Source organism: Triticum aestivum, chromosome 4B (assembly GCF_018294505.1).
Source record: "Triticum aestivum cultivar Chinese Spring chromosome 4B, IWGSC CS RefSeq v2.1, whole genome shotgun sequence".
Lineage (NCBI taxonomy): Eukaryota > Viridiplantae > Streptophyta > Magnoliopsida > Poales > Poaceae > Triticum > Triticum aestivum.
In genome coordinates this window covers 330648486-330670037 of record NC_057804.1, presented here as the reverse complement: position 1 = coordinate 330670037, position 21552 = coordinate 330648486, and positions in this window count along the sequence as shown.

The window sequence follows — 21552 nt, the reverse complement described above, 5'->3', positions numbered from 1 at the left end:
TGGTGACGAGTATGTTGCTGATGATGGGTGAGCAGATCATTGGGAGGGCGTCGGCTGTGGCCACGCACTTGAGCTAGTCAGAGAAGTCGAAGGAGATGGCATATTTGGACCATCTGAGTGGGCGTGTTGCCTCGAGCTTGGGGAGGGCTGCTTTCACCTCACACGCATACTGCTTGAAGATGCGATGGGAGGCTGGGGCTTGGGAGCCACCTCGGATTCAAGCAATGGCACGAGGCTCCTGGAAGCCCCCAGCCCCCTCGTCCTGGTGGTGGTCTTCATTCCTTCTTGGTGGCGGCGGCAGTGGGGGAAGGCCGGCGTTGCAGTGAGGACGGTCCTCGCGATGCTAATCCCTCCAAGCGCCCTCACGAGGCTAGCCCTACCAGCGGTCCTCCCAAGGATGGTCGCGCCACTCCTGACGATGGTCGTGGCCGTCCAAGCGTCCTCCATCTCGTCCTCCTCCGCGACCGTAGCCTCGATCGTTGAACTTGGGGCAACGACGGAGGTGCCCGTCATAGATGGCCCTGAGCTCCTAACAGTTGTTGGTGTTGTGATTGTGCATGTTGTGGAAGACGCAGAACGGGCGGCTGCCCTTGGAGGACTCTGGATGATCGTAGCCATGCTTCATCTCTAGCTCGGCCACGAGCACAGCCGGCCCCTTGCGCTTCACGTCCTTGGCATTGGCCTTCTTGTGTTATAGGTCCGTGTCAGGGAGCTCGAGGAGGGAGAGGTGTCCCACCTCAGCTCTCGCACACTTGGTTGCCATGTTGAACATCTCCAGGGTCGTGCATAGCTCCTCGTGTATGGTGAGCTCCTCCATCATCTTGACATCATGGACGCCATCAGTGAACACCGAGATGATGGCTTCGTTTGACACCTTGGGGATCTTGAGGCGAACGTTATTGAAGCACTGGATATACTTCTGCAGGGTCTCTCTTGGCTGCTGCTTGATGCATCACAGGTCACTCACGGCCGGCCGGCGGTCGCGAGTGCCCTAGAAGTTTGCGATGAAGCGTTCTCGCATTTCGTCCCAGGAGGAGATTGATCCCGCGCGGAGGTTCAGGAGCCACGAGAGCGCACCGTCCTTGAGGGCCATGGGAAACCAGTTCACCATGACCTTCTTATCGCCGCTGGCCGCCTCGATGCTGAGCTCGTAGAGCTGTAGGATCTCAGCAGGGTCGAGGGTGCCGTCATAGAGCGGAGGCAGGTCGGGCTTGAACTTCCTCGGCCACATGAGGTTGCGCAGCTTCAGAGTGTGGCACCCTGTTGTGGTCACAGGAGCCCACCATGGAGGTGGAGCCTGGTCTTGGCGCTCGCACGTTGCGACAGCAGGCGGTGCACAGTCTTGACGTGGTGGTGCCTGGAGCGCACACGCATCTTCTTGTGGCTGCTGCACCACCTGGCAGCTTGCCTCACCGTGCGCGGGCGCCTGACACTGTGGATCATGCCGAGGAGCCTCCCTCCTTAGCTCGATGATGATGTCCTGCCTGGGAGGTGAAGGAGGCGCCCCGCAAGCTACGTCTCTTGCAGCAGGGGGCGAATGACGCAGCGAGCGAGACGGTGCAAGAGAATCTCCGGCGGCGCTAACGAGCTCCATGATGCGGTCGAGCCAGTCCTCGTAAAAGTTGTCGACCGGGCGGTAGCGCGGGAGTTCACGTGCCATAAGCAGTCCAGCCGGCGTGTTCGCCGGGCAACTACAAGTACGGGAGGACTGTCGGCGTACTGGGAATGGAGGTACCCAGACTGGCCTGCCTGCGGCCTGCGGCATGGCTCAAGGAGTGGCCCAGTATGGCCCGTCTTCATCAACACATGCTCAAGACCCTCGCGAGGGGCCAAGCCTCGCAGGGCGGACGACAGGAGGCTTCCTTGGACACAGCCTCGTCAGGCTGGCTCGCGAGGAGGCGGAGAGATCAAGGCGGGGTACCTCGCGAGGTGCCCATGACGACCAAGGCCAGGCGGGCACCGGCCTGCGCAGAGTCCTTGTTTCCTCTTTGGTGCAAAGGGGGCAAGCACAGGCGAGAGTATCAAGCAAAGGCAACCATTTCGGTGCAACAAGACCAAGACCAGCAGGACGGTAGAATGGAGGTCATCGTGGAGCCCAAGCCGGCGTCATTGTTAGGGTCTTTGGTAGGCGAGGACCAACTTTAGTCAGGATAAGTGTACTAGATGTTCCCCTTCAAAATGGCCAATTGTTGGAGCCCTTCCCGCTCAATATTTGGGGAGAGGCCCAGGGCCTCCGCCTATAAATAGGACTAGCCACCCACAAGGTAGGGAGATCGATCCGAGACGTCGGCATCTAGGGAGAGAGAACGAGAGGCGACTGAACTCCCCTAGCAGTTCATCGCACCAGCCAAGAACAGACCCTCGCGAGGCTATTCTTCCTTGTACTGTTCCTCATCAGCCCCAGAAGCAATCCACCACGCCACACACTAGAGTAGGGTATTACACCACAATGGTGGCCTGAACCAGTATAAACCTCATGTCCTTTGTGTTGTTCTTCGTGTAGATTTAGATCCTTGCGAGGCGACGAGACATGGGTAGGCAGGGGGTGTGATCTCCGCGTGCACCCCAGAGTTCGAACCTTGAAGGTTTATCGGAACCCGAAATCCGACATTTGGCGCGCCAGGTAGGGGTGCGCCGGAATCCGCCTTCCGTCGCCTTGTGTTTCGCCGCCCGTCGCATCCATGTCAGACGCTCGTCGAGCCCGCGTCGAGCGCTGGGCCGCTCTCACCACTCGCGTCGCCCAGACGGCCCCCGTTGGCGGGTGCCCCCTCTGTTCCCCGTCATCTGCCATCAATGCCACCCCCGGCCCGGCGGGGAACGAGCAGCAGGCGTCGTCCCTGCATCCTTCGATGCGGCGAGAAGGCCGCACCGCCCCCCCGTTGCTGACTCCAGTCGGCTCCTCGTCCCACACCCGTCGCGCCCTTGTGGACGCGCACGTCGTGCTGCTCCTGGCGCGGGAACTCCTGCACTATCGTCCCGTCGACGACCTCTATGACGAATGGCTCGCCCGCATCACCGAGCTCATCAGCGCCGCTGGGGGCTCCCCTGCACCATCCCTCTCACTGCACCGCGCCCCACCCTGCGTGGGCAACGAAGCTCCGGGGGCGCCTCAGCCGCCTCCCCCTCAAGAAAGCGCCTTGGCTCCAAGGCGCGTGGCCCCTGGGCGGAACCCACTCCGTCCAGCGCCAACACAGCAAGAGAAGAGCTGCCAAGAGATCCCTCATCCCCAAGAAGCCGCCCGTGTGCTCCCCGCACCGGCCTGGCACGAACGCGCTCCTGCTCCAGCGCATCAAGACCCCGCGCTGCACCTGGCGGCAGCGCACAGAGACCCGCAAGATCAAGCTCTCTGTCACCCAAGGCCTCCCGTGGCCACTATAGGCTGTCCTGCCTTCACGGGCGAGCTGCGGAGCGTGGCCTGGCCGGGCAAGTTCAAGCCAGACCTGCCCCCACGCTATGATGGCACGGCTGACCTTGCGGAGTTCCTCCAGCTCTATGAGTTGGGCATCGAAGCCGTCAACAGGGAAGAGAAGGTCATGGCGAACTGGATCCCCATGGCGCTCAAGGACGGTGCCCGCACCTGGCTCCTGAACCTAGCTCCTGGCACAATATCCTCCTGGGACGAGATGCGCACCCGATTCATCGCCAACTTCCAAGGCACCTGCAACCGGCCCCCGACCATGAGCGACCTGTGCCGCATCAAGCAGCAGCCGGGAGAGACCCTGCAGAAGTTCATCCAGCATTTCAACAACGCTTGCCTTAAGATCCCCAAGGTGTCAGAGGAGGCCATCATCTCAGCTTTCTCCGACGGCGTGCGTGACGTCAAGATGAAGGAGGATCTTGCGATCCATGAGGACTTGTGCACCTCCCTGGAGCTGTTCAACTTGGCGACCAAGTGCGCTAGGGCTGAGGAAGGGCGCCTTTCCCTCCTCGAGCTCCCAGCTGCTGACCCAGAAGAGAAGAAGCCCAAGGCCAAGGACGTGAAGCGCAAGGGGGCTGTCGTGCTTGTAGCAGAGCCGGACACCAAGCGAGGCAGGGATCAGCGTGAGTCATCCAAGGGCAGCCGGTACTGTGTGTACCACGACCTCCACAACCACAACACCAACGAATGTCAAGAGCTCAGGGCCGTGCGAGACGTATGTGCCGGCCGACGCCCCGAGTGCAGCGACCGGGGCTATGGCCGAGGAGGAGGAGGAGGTGGAGGACGATGGGAAGACTGTGGCCCTCGCCAAGGGTGGCGTGACCGACCTCGCGAGGACCGTTGGCAGGACCAGCCTCATGAGGGAGGTTGGAGGGACCCACCTCATGAGGGGGGTCGGAGGGATCAGCCTCGCGAGGATCGCCCACAAGGCAACGCGGGCCTCCCTCCTCTGCCACCGCAGCCGAGGAGGAATGAAGACCATCATCAGGACGAGGGGGCTGGAGGCTTCCAGGAGCCGCGCGCAATCGCTTGCATCTTGGGCGGCGCTCAAGCCCCGGCCTCTCAGCGCATCTTCAAGCAGTTTGCTCGTGAAGTGAATGCAGTCCTCCCCAAGCTTGAGGCCATGCTCCCTCTCAGGTGGTCAGCATGCGCCATCACGTTCAGCTCAGCAAATCAGCTCAAGTGCGTAGCCACAGCCGGAGTCCTCCCGATGCTTTGTTCCCCAATCATCAGCAATGTGCAAGTCACCAGGACCCTCATCGACGTTGGGGCAGGGCTCAATGTCCTATCCGTCGAGACGTTTAACAATCTCCAAGTGCCATACAATCAGCTGCAGCCAACCAAGCCTTTCTCAGGAGTCACTGATGGTTCCATGGTTCCGATAGGGCAGGTCCGCCTTCCTGTTACCTTCGGGAAGCGCGACAACTACCGCACCGAGCTCATTGACTTCGACGTCGCTCACATCCGCCTGCCGTACAATGCCATCCTTGGATACCCAGCTCTGGCCAAGTTCATGGCCGTGACCCATCATGGCTACAATGTCCTCAAGATGCCAGGAAGCGGTGGAGTCATCACGGTGCCTTGTGAAGAGAGAGACGCTGTGTGTTCTCTGGAGCGTGCTTTCCAAGCCACATCAATCGAAGACCCAGATCACAGGAGCGGGAGGCTTCCCGAGGCTGCTCCTAAGAAGAAGAAGACATCACCTAGTCTGACCCCTTGGGAGGCAGGCCCCTCAGGGTCCGCGCCTGTTCAGGGGGCGCCTCCTTCTGTCGCATAGGAAGGCGCTCCCGACGCCCTCCTCGAGCAAGGCTCGGGGGCTCTCTCCTGGAGGGCCATCGACTTTGCTAGGATCACGAGGTAGGCGCTCGGGCACCACTTGGAGGCATGCTTCAACGCATGTTTCCCTCAGGAAGGAGCAAGGCAAGGAGGGCCAAACCCTCGGGAATTCATCAGCGAGATCATTCAGGAGATGCAGGAGTCAAGAGTCATGAGTGGCAGCCGCCGCTTACCCGCCGTAGCTCCCCATCCAGGCGAGGATGGTGGGCTGCGCGTCTGCATCGACATACCAGGTCTCAACCAAGCCACCTCTCAGGAGCGCCTCTAGCCCTCACGCGTAGGACGCTGTGAAGGTCCACCCCACAGCTATGTTCGCATGCCTTATGGCCTGTCGAACACAGCTATTGTGCGTCAGCACCTCATGAGGAGCATCCTGGAGGCTCAAGCGGTCAGGCATTCCGCAGTCCTGGCGGAGATGGAGATGGTCCGCGAGGAGCCACCAGCGCCTCCGGAGCCTCCCGAGGCCCCTGGTCCTGGGGGCTCGTGAAGATCGTCTCTCGCAGCGCACGCCGTCCACTACTTCAGCATTCCCTCATCATCAACATTATCAGGTGACATCCTTCGAGTTTCATTTTTAGCTGGGAGCGCCTCCCAGGGCTGCATCATTCCCAGGCCGTGGGGGTCCGTCCCTGTGGCATGTATCCCTTTGATTCATGCTTTCAGTATACTTTATTGGGGGCGCCCCTCAGGATGCATTATCCCCAAGCCACCCGGGCCAGACCCAGTGGCATGTATTTCGCTCACGTTTTTTTAAGTCGTACATTTGACACGTCATGATCATTATTTGATGCCTATCCACGGCATCCTTCTTCCTTCATGTCGGCCGCCTGCACGTTAAAGGGGAGGTACCTGTGCATCCTGACTCATGGGCTCTTACTGGCTCTCCAGCCCTCACCCTCTGGCCTTGTCCACGGCATCGCGACCTGGCATACCAGCGACGGCTGAGCCCGCTCGAGGACCGGGACCTGAGGATGTAGAGCATCGACATCTAACCAAATTTGCAGGAACACATTACAAGTAAAGGCCCAGAGCCAGGCGCAACCCGCCTTGAGGTAGGGCCCCGTGAGTCCCACGCTGGCTCACGGGTGCCCAGATACACCTCGTCAGGCCCTACCGTGCCAGCCACGTGTCAGGGTGGGGCTGTACATGCCCCGGGAGCTCCTCCCGGAGGGGAGGCCCCTCCCACGCACCAGTGGAAGCACCATGCTCCATGCTGGCTGACGACACTGCCGAGGAGCGGCTATCCCCGTATGCATACGGAAGCGCTATGCTCCGCGCTCGTGATAAACAACTAAGGGTGGCCCCTGACTGCATCAACCTCAGGGAGCCCAGAGCTCAATGTCCGGCCTCATCGTAACGCCTCCCCTCGGGAGTGCCGCGCGAGGGGGCTGGGCACGGGGGTTACGCTTGGGTCACACCCAGGCGCACGCCTCCCAGCCAGGCCCCTCGGGCCTGGTTCGTCGCATGCCTCTCCCTGAGCAGAGCCAAGGTACGAAGGTCGTTTGAACGTCAAGGGGGACTCCTGAGCATCGCGACTCAGGAGCCTAACTGGTCACGTAGCCCCTCACCCCTTAGTTCCGAAAGGCTAACGGCGGTTGAGGTATGCGCGGGGCCGGGCTCTGCCGACGTAGAACGGTATATTCACCCATACATCTCACCTCCCTACTTGTTGTTCGTGCGTCAAGGGGGACTCCTGAGCATCGCGACTCAGGAGCCTAACTTATCACGTAGCCCCTCACTCCTTGGTCCCGTCCTGGTTTCCGGTCGGGGCTAACGGCGGCTGAGGTATGCGCGGGGCCGGGCTCTGCCAACATAGAACATAAGCAAGTAGGAAGGAAAAGCGCAAATCTTAAGGAATTCAAAAGCAAATTTTACAATCCATAGAGTGCTTTGACAACGCCAAACGCAAGTTTAAACGCCTCCGCGAGGCGGGATGCATGTTGCAGGAACTAAAAGCAGGACCGGAGCCGCGAAGGGGTCACTTTATGGCGGTGCCATCGCTGGTGACGGAGCTGCGCTGGGCCACTTCACCTCGTGGAGCCTCAGGATCGGCAGCGCCTCGCTTTGGCTTGGTGCTGAAGGCCCGGAACTTCGCCAGCAGAGCCTCCACTCGACCCTTCACGGCCTCAGCAGCGGCAGCGGCAAGCTCGCCGCTCATAGGCTCCAGCAGGCTGTCAAGGTCAACGCTGGGGGCGCGGAGGTAGACATGGGTGAAGACGCGCGTCAGCGCTGCAGAAGAAAGGACACGCGCCTCAGCCTCAGCTGTGGGGCCAAGGCCAAGGGCGATATCTTCAAGGGCGCGGACCAGGAAGGGAAGCAGCTTGGCGGGGCTGTCCTCGATGCCGGCCAGCCGGCTTTCCAGGCCGCTGTCATAAAGCAACTTCAGCAGGGTGCGAGCCTTCACCTCCAGCTTTGCGAAGGCCACCGGTCCTCAGCTAGGACCCGCGCCTTGCCGTCCAACTCGATCCTCTTCGCCTCCAACGCCTGCTCCAGCGCACCGAAGCAGCCATGGCATTCCTCAAGTTTGGCATCCCGGTCCTTGGCGGCAGCCTCGCGAGCCTTCATGTCTTCCTCCTTCTCCTGGCGGACACGGGCCTCCTTGGCAAGCCGGTCGCGCAGGCCTTGCGGCTTACTCCCCAGCGCCTCGCAGCGACCTCGGACATCTGCTACCTCACCCAAGGCGGCGGCGCGAGCGGCCTTTGTCTCAAGGATGGCCTGCTTCTCCTCGTCACAAGCCGTCGCGGCCTGAGCCAGTGCCGCTCGAACTGAAGCATTAGAGCGGACCCAGCCAGAGGCCAGCTTCAGGCGCCTGGCCACCAAGCGAGGGTCGGCGCCCAGAAGATCTTTCCGCAGCCGGTCCAGCCTAGCGGCAGCACGATCCAGGACAGTAGAAGGAGTCGGAGAGATGGCAGTAGGCGGAGTAGGGGAAGAAGGCGGCAGCGTAATCACAGCACCATGAGTCGGGACCTTCTGCGCCCCGACGACTGCGACAGTGGCATCAGGAAAGGACACCTCGGGAGTCTCTTGGGCCATGGGGGCTGAGCTCGCCCTAGCTAGCCCCGCCAGGCCTCGCGAGGATGACCGGGCAGGAGAGGCCCGCGTCTTGCCGCCCCCTTGTCCCGCAGATGGAGGTGCTGCCCCGGACGAAGCCTCAAGAGCCCCCTTCAGCTTTTTCGCCGCAGGCACCGGCCTAGACAAGGAATATGGACGTCAAGCCTCAACAACGAAGCAAGAAGCAAAACGAGAATCAAGCACTTACTGGTCATCGCTCGCGGGCTCAAGCAACGTCTGGCCGAACTTGAAGCCCGAGAGCCGGCTGCTGGGATCAACCTCAAGAAGCTCGGGAGCGGGAGGCGCGTCTGCAGATCACCTTGGAGCCAGAGCAAACCCGCGAGGAACCAGCCACGTCCTGTCCTTCTTCGGGATCAGGGGCGAGCTCTCACCACCTCGCTCATCATCATCCTCGTCGTCATCCGGCATGAGGTGAAGAGCGCAAGACCTGTGCCGAGGTAGGGGTGCCCTCGACTCCCCGTCGGTCGCCTCGGAATTGGGCTCCTCTTCCTCCTCCTCTCCGCTAGAGTCGTCGGAGGACACGTTCACCGTCGCCAGGGCCGTCACGTCCTCGGGAACCTCCGCGGGCACAGGCCCGTCCCCGTTGAAAGCGGGCATGGAGTTCACCACCTGCTCCCAATCCTCCCAAAGGAACAGGGGCACAGGAGCACCCTCCAGTCTCGCCACATCACTCCCAAACAAGGATTGGAGGACCGCGGCCATATCTTCGTCGGCTAGGACTTTGGGGTTCGGGCGAAGGGCGGCGTCGCCCCCCCCCCCCTGAGCCTCCACAGTGGGAGCGAATATTCCCGAAGCGGAGCCACCCGATGCTCCAGGAACTCCCTCAGGAGCGACGCCCCGGTCAGCTTCGCCGTCGCCATGTTGCCCGGCCACAGTTCCATGTCCATCCTCTCCAGCACTGGCTTCGCGCGGGGATCAACGAGCTCCGCGCGGGACCAAGCGTCAATAGACTTGGGCTGCTCCATGGGCAGAATCAGCTGGGGATGGATGCGCCCAGCATCCACCATGACCCACTTGCTCCTGAAGCCTTCAATCCTCTTCCCGGGCTTCGAGATGGCGTTGGAGCTGCCATACGCGACAAAGCTCGCGCACGCGGTGATGGGGCCGCGAGAGACCCGGAGGTAAAAGTAATGGCGCAACAGGGCCACCGAGGGCCTTACCCCAACATGAGCCTCGTAGTAGTAGGCGACAATCGCCAGGAGAAGAACAGAGTTGGGACGGAGATGCAGAGCTAGCAGGTTGTAATGGTGAAGAACAGAGAGGAAGAACTTGGAAAAAGGGGGCACCAGACCGGCGGTGATGGCGTTCACGAAGAGCGGGTAGAAGGTGCTTCCTTCGTCCTCAGGAAGGGCGGAGCCAACCTTAAGCACGGCTGCCCCGTCGTTGCCTTGCGCTGCCATCATCTGGCGCGTCAGGCCAAGGTTCTTCCCCAACACATTCGGAGGATCCAGAGCAGGCGAGTACCATGCTCTGGCCGGGGTCTGGCGAGGCGCCATGCCTTGCTAGGATGCAGAGTTGGAGCAGATCCGGGGATCTCGGAAGCAGAAAGAATAGGAGCGAGAAAGGGGATCTGGGCAATGACTGGAGGAGGCAAGGAAGGTAAGCCCAGACGGGTACTGCTCCCTTGTCAACTCATGTAGTTGCTGAGGCGTCATGGGGGAGCCAGGACGCCCACATCCAATCAACCGCCACGAGGCGCCCAAGGCCGCAGGCTATTGGGGCCCGCGGCGCTTCGCACATGCCCCTTCGCTTCTCTGCTAAGCCAAGTCCAAGCGCGCCTTGGGCCCGGGGGCTACTGTCGGTGTTCTAGGAACGGGGGTACCCAGACTTGCCTGCCTGCGGCCTGCGGCGTGGATCAAGGAGTGATCCAGTATGGCCCATCTTCGTCAACACATGCTCAAGACCCTCGCGAGGGGCCAAGCCTCGTGGGGCGGACGACAGGAGGCTTCCTTGGACACAGCCTCGTCAGGCTGGCTCGCGAGGAGGCGGAGAGATCAAGGCGGGGTACCTCACGAGGTGCCCATGACGCAAGCCGTGACGACCAAGGCCAGGCGGGCGCCGGCCTGCGCAGAGTCCTTGTTACCTCTTTGGTGCAAAGGGGGCAAGCGCAGGCGAGAGTATCAAGCAAAGGCAACCATTTTGGTGCAACAAGACCAAGACCAGCAGGAGGGCAGAACGGAGGTCATCGTGGAGCCCAAGCCAGCGTCATCGTCAGGGTCTTTGGCAGGCGAGGACCAACTTTAGTCAGGATAAGTGTACTAGATGTTCCCCTTCAAAATGGCCAATTGTTGGCGCCCTTCCGCTCAATATTTGGGGAGAGGCCCAGGGCCTCCGCCTATAAATAGGACAAGCCACCCACAGGTAGGGAGATTGATTCGAGACATCGGCATCTAGGGAGAGAGAAAGAGAGGCGACTGAACTCCCCTAGCAGTTCATTGAACCAGCCAAGAACAGACCCTTGTGAGGCTGTTCTTCCTTGTACTGCTCCTCATCAGCCCCAGAGGCAATCCACCACGCCACACACTAGAGTACGGTATTACACCACAATGGTGGCCTGAACCAGTATAAACCTCGTGTCCTCGGTGTTGTTCTTCGTGTAGCTTTAGATCCTTGCGAGGCGACAAGACATGGGTAGGCACGGGGTGTGATCTCCGCGTGCACCCCAGAGTTCAAACCTTGAGGGTCTACCGGAACCCGAAATCCGACAAGGATGAAGTAGCTGGAGTCAGCGACGGAGTGGTGGTGCACCCGTCGCGGCGCACGGAAGGATGCAGCGAAGAGGCATGCTGCTCGTGGCCTGCGAGGTCCGTGGTGGCATTCGCTGCCGGTGGCAGGGGACCACGAGGGCAGCTGTCACCCGCCGGTGCTGTCTGAGTGACATGGGCGGCAAGAGCGGCTCGACGCTCAGCACAAGCTCGACGTGCATCAGCTATGGAAGCTATGGAGAGGTGGCGAATCGACCGATAGAGGCTCTGACGCACCACTACCTGGCGCACCGAATGTCAGATTTCGGGTTTCGCAAACCTATGAGAGGTTCGAACTCTAGGGTGCGTGTGGAGATCTCAACCTCCCTTGTCTGCCTGCTCGCAAATCTCACAGCCTAGCTCGTCAAACTCAAAGGAAAGGGTACACAACAGTTTACCCAGGTTCGGGCCACCTTGTAGTGTAAAACCTTACTGCTGCTTTGTGGTGGATTGGCCTCGAAGTGCTGAGGAAGAATTACTACAGTGGAGAACCACCTCAGGAGGTGTGTTCTTGTTCTCAAGTGAGCTGGTGAGCTGGTACGGGTGGAATGGATCCGATCGACCCGACCTCGACTCGACCCGCCCCTTATATGGTGGTGGCTAGGTCCTATTTATAGTGGCCTTGGTCCTGTTCCCAAATGAAGGCGGGAAGGGATCCCTCAACGGCCAAATTTGAAGAGATACAACTAGTACATCTTATCCTGATGAAAGTAGCCTTCGCCTGCAAAAGCCTCTGGCCGTGACGCCGTGGTGGGCTCGGTGATGACCTCCCTCTTGCCGTCCTGGTGGTCTTGGTCTTGTTGCACGGGAATGGAAACCTTTAGCTGATTCCTTGGGACTCCGAGCATGTGCTTGCCTCCTTAGCACCAAAGAGTAAACTGGTACACTGTGCCCACTGGCGCCCGCTTGGCCTTGGTCGTCATGGTTCATGTCATCCAAACCTCGCGAGGTGAGCCTTGCATGGAAATCTCTACTCCTCCTGAGCCAGCATGAGGAGGCTGCTCCTCTTGGAGGTCTTGGTGTCGTTTGCCTCGTGAGGCTTGGCCCTTCGCGAGGGTCTTGAGTTGTCTATGTCGAAGCTGGGCCATACCAGGCCATTCACGGAGCCACGTCGTGGGCTGCAGGTAGGCAAGTCTGGGTACCTCCATTCCCAGAACACCAACAGTAAAGAAGGAAGAACATGGAACAAATTCACCGTTAAAGATGGATTTGTGTTCCGTGCTAACAAGCTATGCATTCCAGCTAGCTCCGTTCGTCTTTTATTGTTGCAGGAGGCGCATGGAGGAGGATTAATGGGGCACTTTGGCTTGAAGAAGACGGTGGATGTACTTGCTACACATTTCTTTTGTCCAAAGACGAGATGGGATGTTGAGCGTATTGTTACTCGCTGCACTAGATGTCGAAAGCTAAGGCACGACTCAATCCTCATGGTTTATATATGCCTTTGCGTGTACATAGTGTTCCTTGGGATGATATTGTCGGATTTCAGGTTCTCCAAACCCTTGATAGGTTCAAATTCTGGGGTGCGTGCAGAGATCTCAACCTACCCAGCCTCCCTACTCGTGATCCTCCAAGCTTAGCATGTCGAGCTCAAAGGGACAAAGAGACACAACAGTTTATCCTTGTTCAGGCCACCTTGCGGTGTATTACCCTACTCCAGCATTTTGGTGAATTGCCCCAGTGGCTGAGGATGAACTAGTATAGTGGATGAACTAGCCCCAGGAGGTGAGGTGTTCTTGAGCTCGAGAGAGCTGGTGAGGTGGTTGGGTGAGAATGGATCCCATCCCCCCTATGGTGGTGGATAAGTCCTATTTATAGTGGCCTTGGTCCTCTTACCAAATGTTGGCGGGAAGGGATCCCACAATGGCAAGATTTGAAGGGGGACAAGAAGTACATCCTATCCTAACTAAAGTGGTCTTCGCCTGCGAAAACCCTCTAGTCGTGACGCTGCGATGGACTCACCGATTACCTCCGTCTTGCCGTCCTGGTGGTCTTGGTCTTGTTGCACCAGAATGGAAACCTTTGGTTGATTCCTCGGGACTCCGCGCCTGTTAATTGTCTCCTTTGCACCAAAGAGGAAAATGGTACTCTGCACCCACTGGCACCCTCCTGGCCTTGGTCTTCATGGCTCACGTTAGCTGAGCCTCGTGAAGTGCACCTTACATAGAACTCTCAACCCCTCGGGAGCCAGCCTGAGGAGGCTGATCCCCTTGGAGGTCTTGGCGTCGTCCGCCTCACGAGGCTTGGCCCATCGTGAGGGTCTTGAGTCGTTGATGCTGAAGCTGGGCCGTACCAGGTCATCGGTGGAGCCACGCAGTGGGCCGCAGGCAGGCAAGTCTGGGTATCCCCGTATCTAGAACTCTAATAGTAGACCCCGGGCCCAAGGCGCGCTCAGGCTTGGCTTCTAGGTGAAGCCAAAGGGCAAGTGCGGAGCGCCACGTGCCCTAATCGCCTACGGACTTGAATGACGTGTGGCGATTGATGGGACGTGGGAGCCTCCACTTCCCCATGCTGCCTTGAAATCCGCCAATCCTGGCGGCCGCCAATTGCCAGAGCAGCTCGCCCTTGTAAATTGTCGCGCTTGGCTTTCGTTTCTTTTCTTCTAGGCCTACGACCCCTTGCTCAGATCTGGTGCCAGTGCCACTCCCCCTTCCTGGCTTCCACCATGGCTCCACAGCAGAGGAAGGAGAAGGGGAAGTCATGCGCCCCGTCTGGACCCTCGTCGGCCTTGGAGCCGGCCCTCGAGCATTCTACGGTGATCAATCAGGAAGGGCTAAGCAAGGTCCGCCCTGCACTTGCAGCTAATTCCAACGAGTGGAAAGCGATGGTCGTCCGGCCTGCGTCTTGGCTTGTGGATAACATGAGTGCCACCGAATTCCCCATCTATCTCCATCCTCTCTTCGTGGGTCTGATTCCCCCCTTCTCTCCTTTCTTTAATGTCATAATTTCACACTACCAGATCCACCTGATGCACCTGGACCCCCGCTCCATCATCCTCCTTGCCTTCTTCTCTTCCGTTGCGAGGCCATGGTCGGTATTTCTCCTTCCGTGGCCCTGTTTCACCCTTTCTTCTTGCTCCAACTGGTTGATGCCCGTTAATGCTCAGGGTGCTTGACCTTCGAAGTTGTAGCGGCGACTACTGGCTCACGGATTGACTTCGAGCTTTCGCCTGCCGCAGAGGGGCTCCAGAAGCAATGGTTGTTTGTTGATGCTGGTACGCGCAGCCCCCTGCTTCTGACCCCTCGAGCGCCGGTCATGCCCAACTCCGGCTGGGGGCATGTGTAGCTTGCCGACCGTCGGCTTGCCCGCGTCTGGAAGAGGTTGGCCAGGCTGCAGGAGCCAGAGGTGACGGCGCCGATGGTGGTGAAGGAATTTGTCCGGCGGCGTGTTGCCCTGCTCCAGTGCCATTCTCGCCCGATGGGGGACTTTGCTGGTGCCGAGGACTCCATGAGGCTCCAGGAGCCGTCGCTGCCCTCGAAGACCATGAGCAAGGTACTTGAGCTTCTGACGAGCGACTCCAAGCCAGCCGATCTTCTAGGAAATGGCTGCCTCCTCTACCAATGCTCCAACAAGGTGGCCTTCGTGGAGCAGATGCCCCTATTCGACGAGTGGGCGCTACTCCCGGCTGGCGTTGAGGGGCCACGCTAGAATCCCATCCTCGTGGCTCCCCTGCTGCTTGACCCTTCACTGTGCGCCTCAAGTGTGGAAGCAGGGAGGTGCCCGCCAGCCGCTGCCGAAGGGATCTCCGGAGATCCTGCGCCACCGGGGGCTCCGGAGGCCGAGACTCCTGGGACCCAGAAAAGGGCCACCGCGGGGTCAGCACAACCGATGCTCCGAAGGCAGAGGCTCCTGAGGCTTGCGGCGATGGTTCCGAGGAGGCTGCTGATGGTGGGGCGACCTTTGGTGCCTCTGAGGCTACCGCCCGAGGAACCCTACTGAGTGCTTCTGCTCCGGAGACCACCGCCCAGGGTGCCCCGCCGAGCGCTACTGCTCTTGGGGACCGTCCCTCGAGGCCCAGCCGGCTTCGCCTGAGTCTTGAAGTGCTCCACAAGAGGAAAGGATCCCCGAGCTGCAGGGGTGATGCCCGCCGACCGCTAAAGTTGAGGAAGTACATGGCTATGGACGAATAAGTACCTTATTTTGTGATTCCCTGTGCGCCATGCTCTTTTCTGACTAGGGCCTCACAGGGTCCCCGTGGCGGTGAAGCTGCAGGAGAGGCGTCCTTTCGAGGATCATGGCTTCATCCCAGCGCACAGCCCCGCATGCCTGGGCTCCGTCCAAGGCACGGTGCTGACCCGAGTTGTTGGGGCGCTGCAAGGGGGCCTTTGACTCGATCCTCCTACCTCCTTCTTCTGCGACCCGGCCTGGGGGGAAGGGACGCACCGACGACTCTCCCTATGATCATTGTTGGTAGTTGGGTGCCCCTTGGGCCGTCTTCGTCTTCAGGCTGCGGAGCTGCATCGGCCAGCCCCTGGCCGGAGGCAGGCAAGACGTTCCATGCCCCTTCAGCCGCTCTCGGGGCTGAAGAAAGGCTTGGATGCGCTGTGGCGCTCACGCGCGGGCGCAGCACCGTCCACTTCAAGCTCTTCGGCGAGGTGATGCGCATGATAATCTGGCTTGGTGAGGAGCTAGCCGACGTCGACACCAGGCTCAAGGTAGAGGACCGTCGACTGACACATGAGTGGCACCAGCTGAAGGTCACCATCAACCTCGGGCGGCTTTAGCGCGATCAGGCCAATGAGCATGTGCCAGCCTACCTCGTCACTTCTCGTGAGGCTTGCACCCGCGCCCTGGAGGAGGCCGAAGCAGCCAACCGCGGTCATGGGGCAGTTGAGGAGCGAGAGCGGGAGCTCCTGTCTTTAAACGCCGCCCTTGAGAAGGAGATCGAGGAGCGGCGCGCCCTCCTGGTCGCGTTGCCGGGTGGGGCACCCCTCATCGAGGCGGAGCTTCTGAGGCGTCACGATGACCTGGCGCTGGAGGCTGTGGAGCATAGCCTGGTGTCAGAGCGGTTGGAGGTGAGGGGGCGTCAGGCGACCGTGGCTGAGGACGTCGTCATCGCCCGAGAAGCCCGGGTCCAGCTAGAGGTTGAGGAGAAGGTGGCGAAGGCGTGCATGGACCTGGTTGAAGGGCACCGCCTGGATCTGGAGCTCCTCAAAGCTGAGCTTGAGGGTAGGACCACCACCCTGAAGGCGAAGCTAGAATCTACAGAACAGCGTGAGAATGCCACCAAGGAGGCTTCGGCTTCTTACGAATCCGCCTTGGCCTCTGCCCGCACTGAGTTATCCTCCCTTCAGTAGCAAGTCAAGGACACCACATTCCTTGCAGAAAGGGCTGGGAATGAAGCGAACCATCGCCTGACATTGCAATGCGAGCACGACTCGATGCTCCAGGATCTCCGAGCCAGAGCTAATCGCGCCTTGGGCACCATCTATGACGAGAGTGCTCCTCATCCGCATGAGAGCGACTACGCCAACCACCTCAACTTCTTCATCGATATTGTGACCGGCCTGGTGGATCGGGCCATGAAGGCTCGCAAGCTTGTTGGGGAGAGGAGCTGAGACCTTCTTGGGCGTGTGTTCTCGCGTGTCTTCAGCAACCTCCTCAGCCGCAATTCCCACTTCGACTTGAATGTTGTGCTAGCCCCTGTGCCCACGGCCACCCAGGATAGACTTGCCAGGTGGGTGGATGACCATGTGGACGCCCTGGTGGAAGAGTTTGCTTCTGACGATGACACGATCGTGCTTGCGGCCGGAGCAGGTGGCACGGGTGGCGATGATGAAGTGAATGGTCGCGACGACCTGGGCAGTGTGAGCGGCACGGATGAAGGTGATGAAGAGGGCATACCCAGGTAGGCCCGCACTTCTTCTTGCCTTAACCTATATGACCATAACTTGAACGCCTCCTTGTGAGGATGTACATAATTATGAAATACTTTTGAAGTAGCGTTTGTGGTGCGACCCCTCAGGTTCGCAGCCTCAGGAAGGGTGATTATCATGACTTATATTTGGTTCCGCGGGTCTTGTGTGAGCCCTGATGCCGTAGCAATGCTTGTCTTCTCGAGGTGAGCCTGCCGTAACCTTGTGAGGGTCCGGCCCTCCTGAGGAGCCTGCTGACCTGTCCTGGAGTGCTTCGCGAGGTACTAAATGCCGGACCACGGCTAGGAGCGCGCGTGGTGGCCGCATCCCTTGTCCTCGGGAGGAAACCCTTGCAGGCTCGGGGCCGTCTTGATCATGCTTGACATGCGCACACTGCACCTAGCCCCTGCTCGCGAAGCTGTTGGGGGAGGGGCAGCAGGCACGAGCCCCGCTCAAAAACACAAAACTAGAAAACGAGAGAATGATGCAAGGCAAGGAAACTTCCCCCTGTTTTTCTTTGTTAAATGCACAAGAGCCAAGTTCATTCCAAAAAGTCGGTGAATCGGGTACAAAAAGAGAGGAGAAAGCAAATGGCCGCGTCCGGCGCCTAGCTAGTATTCAGGTCTTCTCACTAGCGTGGAGCTAAGTGCTTCCACTCGGCGTGGGCATAGTCATTGGAGGACAGTGCCGATGGCCAGCACAAAGCATGGTGCTTCCACTTGGACATGGGTGGGAGCTCCTGTGAGGCCCCAGGGCGGCGCTAAGGAGACTTCGGGGCGTGTACAACCCCACTCATTATTATGTGAGAGTGTCACCAGCAGAGACCTTCACAGGCCAGAGCCTTGCTTCATGTCGCTCGATGAGGACCCTGCCCTGCGCCACCCGCGACCACTATTAGGGAGTACGGAAACTAGGAAGAGACCAAGGGACAAGGGGGACGCTGGCGGCGCCCTCGGCGACTGATACGTCTCCATCGTATCTACTTTTCCAAACACTTTTGCCCTTGTTTTGGACTCTAACTTGCATGATTTGAATGAAACTAACCCGGACTGACGTTGTTTTCAGCAGAACTGCCATGGTGTTATTTATTGTGCAGAAAACAAAAGTTCTCGGAATGACCTGAAAATCCGCGAAGATAACTTTTGGAAAATATAAAAAATACTGGCGAAAGAATCAAGGCCAGGGGGATCACACCCTGTCCACGAGGGTGGTGGTGCGCCCCCTTCCCCTGGGTGTGCCCCCCTGTCTCGTGGGCCCCTGATGCTCCACCGACCTCAACTCCAACTCTATATATTCCTATTCACGGAGAAAAAATCAGAGAGAAAGTTTCATTGTGTTTTACGATACGGAGCCGCCGCCAAGCCCTAATCTCTCTAAGGAGGGCTGATCTGGAGTCCGTTCGGGGCTCCGGAGAGGGGAATCCGTCGCTGTCATCATCATCAACCATCCTCCATCACCAATTTCATGATGCTCACTGCCGTGCGTGAGTAACTCCATCGTAGGCATGCTGGATGGTGATGGGTTGGATGAGATTTACCATGTAATCAAGTTAGTTTTGTCAGGGTTTGATCTGTAGTATCCACTTTGTTCTGAGATTGATATTGCTATGACTTTGCTATGCTTAATGCTTGTCACTAGGGCCCGAGTGCCATGATTTCAGATCTGAACCTATTATGTTTTCATGAATATATGTGAGTTCTTGATCCTATCTTGCAAATCTATAGTCACCTATTATGTGTTATGATCCGACAACCCCGGAGTGACAATAATCGGGATACTTCTCAGTGATGACCGTAGTTTGAGGAGTTCATGTATTCACTATGTGTTAATGCTTTGGTCCGATACTCTATTAAAAGGAGGTGTTAATATCCCTTAGCTTCCACTAGGACCCCGCGGCCACGGGAGGGTAGGACAAAAGGTATCATGCAAGTTCTTTTCCATAAGCATGTATGACTATATTTGGAATACATGCCTACATTACATTGATGAACTGGACCTAGTTCTGTGTCACCCTATGTTATAACTATTACATGAGGAATCGCATCCGACATAATTATCCATCACTGATCCAATGCCTATGAGCTTTTCACATATTGTGCTTCGCTTATTTACTTTTCCATTGCTACTGTTACAATCACAATAGAACTGCTATCTTTACTTTTTCCACTTTTACCATTACTATCATACTACTTTTCTACTAAATACCTTTCTACAGATGCTAAGTTATCCAGGTGTGGTTTGATTGACAACTCAATTGCTAATACTTGAGAATATTCTTTGGCTCCCCTTGTGTCGAATCAATAAATTTGGGTTGAATACACTACACTCGAAAACTGCTGCGATCCCCTATACTTGTGGGTTATAAAGACTATTTTCTGGCGTCGTTGCCAGGGAGCATAGCTCTATTCTTTGAGTGACTTGGGATTTATATCTGCTGATCACTATGAAGAACTTGAAAGACGAAAGAACTATGATTTTTTCCCATAACTACGAGGGGAGGTAAGGGACTGCCATCTAGCTCTGCACTAGATTCTCCTTCGGTTTTGAGTAAGCTTGCGACACCGAAACCTGCTACTACTATGAATTCTGATATGTCGCATGTTATTGATGATGCCACTTCTGCTATGCATGATACTTATGATGAAACTACTTCTATGCTTGATACTACTTTGCCATTAGGTGAATTTCTAGATGAACAACTTGCTAGGGTTAGAAAGAATGAAATTATTGAAGATGAAATCATTGATGATAGTGATGAAGGTTCTCCCCCTAAGTATGAATTGCCTGTTTTTCCTGAGGGTTATGTTATGGATGAAGAAACTGCTAGAGATCTTTTTACTTGCAATGATAGATCTGATCTTAAGAAACTACTAGCTCAACTTAAACAGAAAACTCTGAATGCTAGAATGAAATATGACCCTTCTTTTGCTACTTCACCTATCTTTGTTACTGATAAGGATTATGAATTCTTTGTTGATCCTGTGATAATTACTTTGGTTGAATCTGATCCTTTTTAATGCAATGAATCTAAAACTGGTGTGGCACATCTTACCAAGTTAAATGATATAGCCACCCTGTTTACTAATGATGAGAAATCCCGCTACTATTATATCCTTAAGATATTTCCATTCTCATTAAAGGGTGATGCTAAAACTTGGTTTAGTTCTCTTGATCTTGGTTGTGTGCGTAGTCCCCTGGATATGATTTATTACTTCTCTGCTAAATTTTGCCTACTCATAAGAAACAAGCTGCCTTGCGGGAAATATATAATTTTGTGCAAATCAAAGAAGAGAGTCTCCCACAAGCTTGGGGGAGGCTTCTCCGATTACTAAATGCTTTGCCTGATCATCCACTTAAGAAAAATGAAATACTTGATATCTTTTATAATGGACAATACGATGCTTCCAAGGACCACTTGGATAGTTGTGCTGGTTGTGTTTTCAGGGAAAGAACAGTCGACCAAGCTGAATTACTATTGAATAATATGTTGACTAATAAAAATAATTGGACTCTTCCTGAGCAAATTCCTGAGCCAATTGAGCCAACTCCGGAGCCTATTCCTAAACCTACTCCGAAGAAGAGAGGTGTTCTATTTCTCAGTCCTGAACATATGCAAGAGGCAAAGAAATGTATGAAAGAAAAAGGTATTAAAGTTGAAGATGTTAAGAATTTACCTCCTATTGAAGAAATATATGGTCTTAATATACTGCCTGTTGAAGAAACACATTGTCTTGATAACCCCACACAGGTAGTAAAGGTAAATTCTCTCTATAGATATAATAAGGTTGATATCCCGTCTACTGAATTTCATAGCCAATGCTTAGATGAATTTGATGACTTTATGGCTAGACAAGAAAAGTTTTAATGCTTATGTTCGTAGAGAATTAAAGAATAATGCTTTCATGATAGGACGCTTGAGTGATTATATGGCTAGAGTTAAAGGTGAACTTAAACTCATTAGCAAATATGCTTCTATGGTTACCACTCAAGCGGAGCAAGTACTTAAAGCTCAAAGTGATCTGCTTGATAAATTAAATAATAAACATGACTTTGCTGTTAGAGTGGCTACTAGAACCGGTACAATGACTCAGGAACCTTTGTGTCCTGAAGGCCACCCTAAGAGAATCGAGCAAGATTCTCATAGAAATAATGTAGATACACCTAGTCCTTCTAGAAAGAAGAAAAAGAAAAAACGATAGGACTTTGTATGCATCTAGTGAACCTGTTGTAGACACACCTGAGAATCCCAATAATATTTCTATTTCTGATGCTGAAACACAATCAGGTGATGAACATGAACCTAGTGATAATGTTAATGATAAAATTATGTTGATGCTCAACCTAGCAATAATAATGATGTAGATATTGAACCTGCTGTTGATCTTGATAACCCACAATCAAAGAATTAACGTTATGATAAAAGAGATTTTGTTGCTAGGAAGCACAGTAAAGAAAGAGAAACATGGGTTAAGAGACCCATGCCTTTTCCTCCTAAACCATCCAAGACAAAGGATGATGAGGATTTTGAGCGCTTGGCTGAAATGATTAGACCTATCTTCTTACGTATGCGCTTAACTGATATGCTTAAAGTAAATCCTTATGCTAAATATATGAAGGATACCATTAC